Below are 9,761 nucleotides of genomic sequence, written 5' to 3'. Positions count from 1 at the left end.
TACAAGTAGACTACTTCTAATACATAGTCTTCTGAACCCTGAGGAAGCAGTGCTGCAAGCAGAGGAAACACTGACAGCTCTGATGGTGCAGTGGTCAGCTGGACTGCCTCCTGCCAGGCTGTGACCACACAGCTGAGGACAGGATGGAGAGCTGGCCTGGCACAGCAGGCTTGGGAGAGAACTGCCTCTGCTGAACAGGCAAGAGGCCACAATAACTTTGAGCCCAGGGACTGGCAAAAGGACACCTTTGTCTGAGCATGACTTCACACAGTCTGGCCTCCTGAGCATGTAAAGTCTGCCTCATGTCCTTTCATGAGCCCTGCACAGAAGCCACAGTGCGTATGTAGACCCATAATTCTTGTTTTCATTTCCACCATGAAAAGGAGAACTGCATTTTGAAGTAAAATCAACTGGGATTATTTTACCTAATTCTGCGCCATGTTTTAGATATGTGTATGTCTGGTTCCTGCTATCTTTAAAAAAAAATTAAAAAGTAAAATGAAAGCAGCCTTTGGGGAAAAAAAAGCCTACCAAAACAAACAAAAACAAAAAAGCAAAACCCAACCCAACCCAACCCAACCCAAACCAAACCAAACCAAACCAAAAACATAAACAAACAAACAAACAAAACCCCCGACTGACCAACCCTCCCCCCTGCAAAAAAAGAAAAACAACAAAAAAGGAAAGCTAGAAGAAATTATCTTATTATCAGAAGAGAGCTTTGCATCTATTCCAACAGCATCCACTGGTGCTGGTGTCTCCCACTGGCTACCAGTATAATTAATTTCCCAAGAAGGGTTTTATTCTGAAACAAATATGAATGAAAATATTTTGAACCAGATGTGCAACTAGCAGTGTAAATAACAAATTACTGCTAGTGCTCAGGAAATATTCTGTGTCACTGCTTCCTGTGTGAAGTGAGGGCTTCCTTTCAAAGCAAAGAATGTGTGTTGAGACAGGTAAAGAGCTTTCTGTGCTTTGACCACAGCAGAGCTACACAGAAACACATACTTATATCCTGCCCAGCTACAGAAAGAGCATTACTGTCTAGATTATAAAAGCATATTGTGAAAATTAAACTGGGGCATTTCCTGGGTCTTAAAAAAAAATAAAAATAAAAATTTTTAAAAAGTAAAGAGTGTCACTAAGCTCCAAGTGAAAAATTTGCATTTTTAACTCAGGGCCATATACATGTATAATATTATAATATGCTTCTCTAGCATAGATTGGTACTGTATTCTGTGGTTTCAATGCACTCAGCCTTGCTGCCTGGCACTGCAGTTATTTTTGCACACATCCAATAACTTCAGTAGAACCTGAGTAATCTGGGCATGCTGATTACATATGGCACATTTGGGCAAGTAAAGAGCAATAAATCAAACAATTCCTCAAAGTGTGAGATTTCTAGGACACCTGCATGGTGTAAAAATGCTACCAGCTTTACTTCCAGTTGCTCTTCCACAGTTGCTAGACCCTGGAAAACCCTGTAGAATGCGCATAGCAGCTAGTATCCATTGAACAGTATTCATGCTGCAGAAGATACTCAGGCTGGAAGAGTTTACTTTGCACTTTAAATCATGCCCGAAGTTAACAGTTTAGTTAAAAGGACAAAGGTAGTTAAGCTACACTGAATTTACCAGGGAAAAAACCCTGAACTACTAAAAAAGGTCCTCTTCCCAAGCTACTCTACCAAGTACTTCAGGATTGTGGCCTACTATAAGGAAGTATTTTATGTTCTGCTACTGCATTTCAAACCACTTTGTAGTGTATTTCTCATCTTTAAAAAAGCAGGATGTCTGCTAACAGTGAAATGAGTTACAAGAAATCCCAAGAATTTATACAGAGCTCTGTCTTTGGCATAATTTTTACACTCTTGTTTTTCAAACAAGACTAGAAATAATTTAAGATCTTCACATTAGTGAAACTTCCTTTAACTGGTATAATTTTGATCTTGAATTCAGCAGGCTAGCTTTAGCTTTCAAAGCTTAAAATAGTTATCTGCCTTTTACAGTTTAGTTTCTGTGTTTTAAGGTGGTACACATGCTCTGTTCATATAGTAACTGCAAGGCAGCTCTATTATCTGTAGTGCAGTGGTTATGGAGGACATTAAAGATTATGAAGTAGTGGGTTTAAGGCTGCAACAATCAAGAGGAAGCCAAAAAAAATCCATGACTGGCACCACATACAGTAATTTCACGAATACAAGCCGCACTGTTTTGACCAAAATTTTGCTCCCATACTGGGAATGCGGCTAATACTCAGGTGCGGCCAATATGTGAATAATTTTCTGACATTTTCAACCCCGGGAGTGCAAACCAAGTCAGTGCAAACTGCAAAGTCAAGCTCCTGCCAGTAAAACCCTACCTTTACGCGGTTGTTACAAATTGGTTACTCTGTTGCGTGGCGGGTGGAGCTGCTCCCTGCAGGCAGCACAGGGGGTGGGGAAGGTGGGGCAGCTCCCTCCTGCTGGCCCCACGGCTCGGAGGAGGCAGGGGCTCTCTCCTGCTGGCCCCACGGCCAGGGGGAAGCAGGGGCAGCTCCCTCTGCTTGGCCCCATGGCTCAAGGGAGGCAGGGACAGCTCTCTCCTGCTGGCCCCGCGGCTTGGGGGGGCTCCCGTCGCCGCGTGCCGCCGCCGCAGGAGCAGGCAGGCTACATCCCTGGCTCCCATGGCCGCCGCAGGTGTCGGCAGGCTCTGTGCCCCCCCCTGCCGCCGCGGGGCAGCGCCGGACCGGGGTGACCAAGCCCAGTGGCGGCGGCCGGCCCCGAGCGGCCCCACTGAGCGGCAGCGCCGAGCTGAGCCACCCAGCCCTGTCGGCAGCCCCGAGCCCTCATGGCCCGAGCTGAGCCAGTAAACCCCGCCCTGCCGCGGTTCTGTTACTAATTGCCAACTTTGTTGCACGCGGGTCCTCGCTGCGAACACAGAGCGGCTTATACTCGGGTGCGGCTTATTTATGGACAAAAAACAAAATGTTTGCCAACACCCAGCGATGCAGCTTATACTCAGTGCGGCTTGTATTTGTGAATTTACTGTATGTGTAAACATTTAAATATTCCATAGGGAAGCAAAAGCTTGGAGATGTTATCCCGGGAATATATGAATGTTGACTTTTGCAGTACTAAGAAAGGAGTCAGTAGGGATGAGGGATATGCTTGATGTTTAGACCAGGTCTTATTTTTGTCAACTTCTAACAGACATGTAACAGCACATAATGAGTGGATGTGGCGCTCGGTGTCATGGTCTAGTTGACAAGGTGGTGATCAGTCAAAGGTTGGACTCGATAATATTAGAGGTCTTTTCCAACCTAAATGATTCTTCTTTTTAAAGGACAATAATTAGATCTGTTAATTAGGTACCAAGAGATCATATATGTGTGCATTGGAAAAGCAAACATTTTGTCAGACTCATGGCGCTGAAATTAATTCAGAGCAACAGTTCCCACACTAGAGCTTTACATAGTCTGGTTCCTTGGATACTCCACTGCAGCTGAGAACTGTAGAACAGCCTTCCTTGATTCACTGCCTGCTTCAGCTGAGATTTCCAGTCTGGTTTATGGACAAACTGCAGAAATGAACCTAGCACTGAGAAGAAAGACAAATGCTGCCAGCAGGGCCTGTTTCCTTGGGTCTGCCACCAAAGGAACCACTGAAAAGGACAGTGATGCTGGAGTGCAGTTCCACCTCCTTAGCCCTGCAGAGGTGCAGCTGGGTAAGCTGTTAAATGACTCCTCTCAGCCCTTGTATGCTATACTTAGGGCAAAACAACAGAATGGCAAGTTCCAAATCAGGTAGCAGAAAGACTATAGAATGTGCTGGCACGTGGAACAGCTTGTCCCCACCAAGCAACAGCTCCTAAACACAGCTGAAAATAGTAACTACGTGTGATGTGTACTTGACTTACAGCAATTTCACAGCAACATGTCTCTTGCTGTAGTTCTGCATGAGTGAAATTATTGTTCTTCATCTCTTACTGAAATTTGCACATTCCAGCTGTGACAAGTAGGCATTTTGCTTAATTACAAAAAAGGCTTTTTAAGGAAATTCTTGACTTGTGGTGTCAACTAGCCTTCTGTAATCCCTTCTGTGAGCTTCCCTGTTGTCCCCCAGGTGGGGAAGGTGCTTGTACCACGAATCCCAGCCGGTTCTGATATGGTACCAAAATGTGGGGTACATCCTCCCCACTGAATTGTACCTGCTTGTGACTATCAAAGACTGGTTGGTTGGCTTGCTTGTGTGGTAAATCAGCCAATAACTTGTTTCGTTCCACCTACCTTTCGTGGATTAACCCATGCATGCCTGTCTTTTGCTTTTAAATGTTTATACTCTACTTGAAATGTCCTTGCTCCCACCAATATTAATATCTGAAAGACTCCAAGGCAAACTGCATGGACAGATGTGCTCTGGAGGCAAGGATTGGGCCAAAGGAGCAAGAGGAGCTTTCTTAAGATGGCAAGACCTCAAAACCAGAGCAGAGAGAGCAGCCCCCTCTGCCCTGATCAGTGGAGGAAGCAGTGAAGCCCTGACTCACAGGTGGCAGTAAGAGTGACAGTGACCCCCACACGTAAAAGCCACCCCCAGGGAGTGCAAGCAACCAGAGCATGGTGCAGCAGCTCTCAAGGAAGAATGGATGGGTGGATGCTGAGGACTGCCAGCCCAAACACTTATCTCAGCTGGTGGTCATCACTCTCACTGAAGGAGCTTGGTTTCCACTCAGCCAAAAGACACATCTTTGTGCACCAAAAAGGATGGGGTGGTGCAGATGGAGCTCCCACAGAAACGTGGAGCTGTCCGGACAAAACAGTTGTGTGAGATGTGATCACGTGGGCAATCTCTTCAGCCTGGTGGCAGAGCTGGAAGAAGAAGGAGAAAGGCTGAGAAGTGTTGGGGACTCTGAGAAGGAGATCGACTGGTAGAACTGTACTCTACCACTCCTTGGACAAACACATCTGCCATCCACATCACAAGAAGCAATGGAGCCTCTATCCTCTCATTACCAGGCAGAAGGAGTGGACATCAGAGATGAGAGAAATTGAAATGAGGTTCTGCTTGGGATGACAGGCAGTCATAGGGCCATTGAAAGGTTTGGTTTGAAAGGGACCTTAAAGATCATCTCTTTCCGACAACCCTGCAATGGATTCCCATTCATTAGATCAATCCCCCATCAAACCCACCAAACACTTCCAGGGGTGGGGCATCCGCATGTTCTCTGGGCAGCTGAGAAATGCATCAGCAACAAAAAGAGAGCCAAGGAGAATCCCCATCCTTAGTTGTTTGTGAGGAAAACAGAGAAAGGATAAGAAGGATGAGGTACTTAATGCCTTCTTTGCCTCAGTCGTTAATTGCAAGACCAGTTGTCCTCAAGTGATCCAGATTCCCGAATCTGGAAGACAGAGGCAAGGAGCTGAATAAATCCCCATAATCTGTGAGGGAACTGTCAGTGACCTGTTATGCCACTAGGACCTGCGTAAGTCCATGGGGCCAAATGGGATCCACCTGAGGGAGTTAGTGAAAGAGCTTAACCACAGAGCTTTCTGTCATTTACCATGAATTCTAGTTAACCAGGGAGGCCCCAGGTGACCAGAAGTCGGCAAACATGACACCCATCTACAAGGAGCTTTGGAAGGAGTATCAGGCCAGAGGCAGACCTCACGACCAGGGAAAGTCACAGAGCAGCTCATGCTGAGTGCCATGACATGGTGTGTGCAGGACAGCCAGGGCTCAGCCCCGGCCAGCAGGGGTTTGTGAAAGACAGGACTTGCCTGACCAACCTGATTTCCTTCTGTGACAGGATGACCTGCTCTGTAGATTTGGGGAAAGCCTGTGGTCTGCATGGACTTTACTAAAGCCTTTGACACTGTCTCCCACAGTATTATCCTGGAGAAATTGGCGGCTGATGGCTTGGGTAGGTGGACTGTTCATGATTTAAAAGCCGCCTGGATGGCTGGGCCCAGAGAGGCAATGAGAGAAGTTACATCCAGCTGGTGATCAGTCACCAGTGCTGTTCCCCAGGGCTCAGCACTGGGGCCAGTCCTGTTTAATATCTTTATCAGTGATCTGAATGAGGGGATCAAGTGCATCCTCAATCAATTTGGAGGTGACACCAAGCTGGGTGGGTTACTGATCTGCTGGAGGGCAGGAAGGCTCTGCAGAGGGATCTGGCTGAGGCCAATGGTGTGAGTCCAGTAAGAAGCAGTTGAGGGAGCTGGAGGTGTTTAGCCTGGGAAAAAGGAGGCTCAAGGGAAAACTCATTGTTCTCTACTACTCTGTGAAAGGAAACTATAGGCAGGTAGGGGTTGGTCTCTTCTCCCAGGTAATCAGTGACAGAACAAGAGAAAATGACCTTAAGTTGTGCCAGGAGAGGTTTAGATAAGGTACTAGGAAAAAAAATCATGGAAAGCATGGTAAAACATTGGAACAGGCTGCTGAGGAAAACTGTGGAGTCGCCATCCCTGGAAGTGTTTAAAAAATGTGTGGATGCAGCATTTGGGGAAATGGCTTAGTGGTGAACCTGACTGTGGTTCTGGGTTGATGTTTGGACTTGATGATCTTAGAGATCCTTTACAACCTTAATGATTCTAATATTTCTATGACTCTATCTACAGCCAGTAGATACAACATCTACAAGTAAAGGAACTAGTAGCCATAGCCAGTCTTAGATTTTCTCTCATATTTTCCCTTCAGCCTCTAGTGACAGCACTGATTTCTGTTTTTGCAAGTGTCTAATTCAGTGACTGCAGCAATGTGAGAAGCACTCTCACTTTCTCCTTTTTTAATCTACAGTCAAAGCATGCGTGTGTGGGAGTATATCATGCAAGTATGGCTTCACAAGGACTGACAAATTCTTAAAACACTTTCCTCTGATTGCATTCCTGGAATGACCCTGGTGCAAATGATGAATATTTGGACAATTTTATGCAAGCTCATTAGTTCTTGTAACAGAGATTGGGGAAAGGGGAAGAGCTATTAATTTAAAAGAAAAAAAAGAAGAGGCTCTGTGGAACTTCCAGGGAGACCAGGAGAAGACAAGGTAGTGTTACTAAGCCATATAATTCTGAGTTACTCAGTAACTCAACAAGATGGGTCTATATTTTCATTATATATTCTGCTTTGGAATAGAGAGCCATATCCTATTGAATCCCAAAGATCTACCTATAAAAGGTCCATCACCTGTATCATAGAATGGTTATTAAGGTCGTAAGGAACCTCTGTCATCTTGTCCAGCCTCCTTGACAATCAGAGTCACTGTTACTGGCTGCCTAGGATGATGTTCAGGTGGTTTTTGAAGATCTACAAGGATCTCCACCAGCTCTCTGAGCAACATGTACCATTATTCTGTCACCCTCAAAGTAACAAAATTTTCCTGATGTTTTCTGCCTCTTAGTCCTGTGGAGCCCTCAAGCAATATTTGGAGCTTCAATAGATGGGCTGTTGTTTTAGAAAAGTGTCTGGGAAGGGCTTGGAGGGCTGTGACTGGAGGATGACAAGAGCTATTTGGTTGCAAAGACACCAGGAAGAGGGTCCAGCAAGGATGGGGCTGTCAGCATGGGCTCTGTCTGAGGGACTCTGCTTCATGGGACTTCAGGACAGGTGGCCCAGCAGATACCTGAATACTTAGATGACTCTGCCCAGGTGGATGGGAGAGACTGAGGGGAGGAGGCTAGAAAGCATTCCCTGCAGTAGCTTGTGATTGGTTTTGAAACAAATGCTATCCAAAACCTTCTGCATCTTAATTCAAATTCTTCTCACCACTGCAGGGCATAGCAGCTGTCGGGTTCGCCGGCTGGGCCGGCTGCACTCTACGCTGTGGTGTGCTGGAGAGACGCTGGGACAGAGACATAGATCCCAGTGGTGGGCTCACTGCAGGGGCCAGGGCCTTTGGCACAAGGTGTAGTACTGCTGCAGGGCTCTCCTCCCTGGACACAGCATTTTTCAGCAGGAGGCCAGGTTGACCACTGCCTCTGTGTAGCTGCTGGTTAGCCTTACAGTGTCCAGGACATGGTTGAAAGGCTGCCTGCAGAGCAGTCACAGCTCTCACCGCAGATCACTGCAGCTTGCGGGGGAAGCAGAAGGTGTGGAAGCATCTGTTGACAAGGGCTGCACTTCTGGTGTTGCTCAGGCAGCTGGAGCTCAGCTCCAGTGAGCCCTGCCCACTGCAGCTGCCTGGTGGTGGCTGCTGCGGCAGCGGTGCTCAGCTCCTGGCTGTCCTCAGCACACAAAACCATGGCCTGCCAAGAGGGATGTGTAGGGATTTCTTGGCACTACAAATGGAAAAACAAAGAAAGACCCAGAAAAAGATGGGAGAGGAGAGTCAAAAGCCTCACACATTGTGTCCTTGAAGGATGAAAAGTGGCAGGAGAAGCAGCCCTGTGGGACAGCCAGCCCCAAGGACTGCCCTCCCCACTCCCTGTCCTCCTCAGCTCCTTCACAGTTCAAGACTCTCTACCCAATCTGTTCCACCCCCAAAAGCACCACAACTTGAGCAAGCCAAGGGTGCTGAAGGAGGCAGCCAGGGAAGGCAGAGGAAGGCTGGAAGTCTTCAATGGCACCCACAGCCATGGCATAGCTGCCACGTGGGTCTGCAGCATGCCGCCAGCCAAGGCTCAGCACAAGGGGATGTTCCAGGTGCAGGTTCACAGTCCTGGTAGACCACCAGGATCCACAGGTCCCTTACAGTGTAGCTGCTTTCCAGTCAGTCAGTTCCCTACATATACCGGGGCTTGTTTCTCCCCAAGGGCAGGCTTTGCAATTCCCCTCACTGAGCTTAATGTTTCTTTCACCCCAGTTCTCCAAATTGTCAAGATCCCTCTGGCCAGCAGCCTTACTTCTAGCACACCAACCACTCCTCCAGTTGCGTGTCATTGGCAAATTTGCTGAAAGTACCTCATCATCCTGTTCATTGATAAAGATGTCGAACAATGTTGGACCTGGCATTGAGTTCCTGGGGTACACCAAGTGTTACTGGCTTCCAATTAGACCCTTATACCATTGATCTCCATGGTGAATTCACCTGCCCAACCTTGTAACAAAGGTATCCTTTGTAACCCCTTCAAAAAAATTTTTTAAGCTGCTGCAGTAAAATTAGCACTATATAATGGAAACTTTGCATGTAATCACATCTCAGTGGGATGTTTGAACTTCACCATGACATTCTGGTGAGGCAGATCCCCAAGATTTTGTGGAGATCTGATGCCCACATAGATACTGCTTAGCAACCAAGAGCTTCTGTAGGAGAAAGCAAATCCTTTGCAGCCTGGGAGCTGGTTGCTCTGATTTCCATCCAGGAAGGAGGAGGAAAGCTGAAACTGTAAAGTGAGTGGCTCACAGCTCATTCATCTCCAAGAAGACACCAATGGCTTGGTACCTCACCCCATTATCTGTGTTGCTATCTAAACCAAGCATGGCTCAGAGCCAAATGCTGCCTTGCAGACTTCCCTGGTGCTCTGAGGACATAAGGAACACTCAACTTCTTTCCTTCAGAAAACTTTTGCTTAAAGGTCTGCAACTGGTGTCCTGCTGCCAGAACCTGGACTATTGTGAAAATCTGTCCAAAATTTATTAATTTCCTCAGCTCAGTAGCATTAGCCTAACCTTGGCGAACACTGGCCATGAACCCAGTGGGGAGCTGGGGCCAGCTGAGGCTTAGTACTTGCTTGTCATCATCAGGATCTGTCCCTTCACCTATAAAATTAGCACAGGAGACCTGCTTCATTAGGTGCAGTGTCTGCTGATTTTGCAGAGCTCTGGAGGTGGCTTTGCAAAGGGG

This window comes from Catharus ustulatus, chromosome Z (assembly GCF_009819885.2).
Source record: "Catharus ustulatus isolate bCatUst1 chromosome Z, bCatUst1.pri.v2, whole genome shotgun sequence".
NCBI lineage: Eukaryota > Metazoa > Chordata > Aves > Passeriformes > Turdidae > Catharus > Catharus ustulatus.
The sequence above is the reverse complement of the archived record's forward strand: the minus strand, read 5'-3'. Positions refer to the sequence as shown.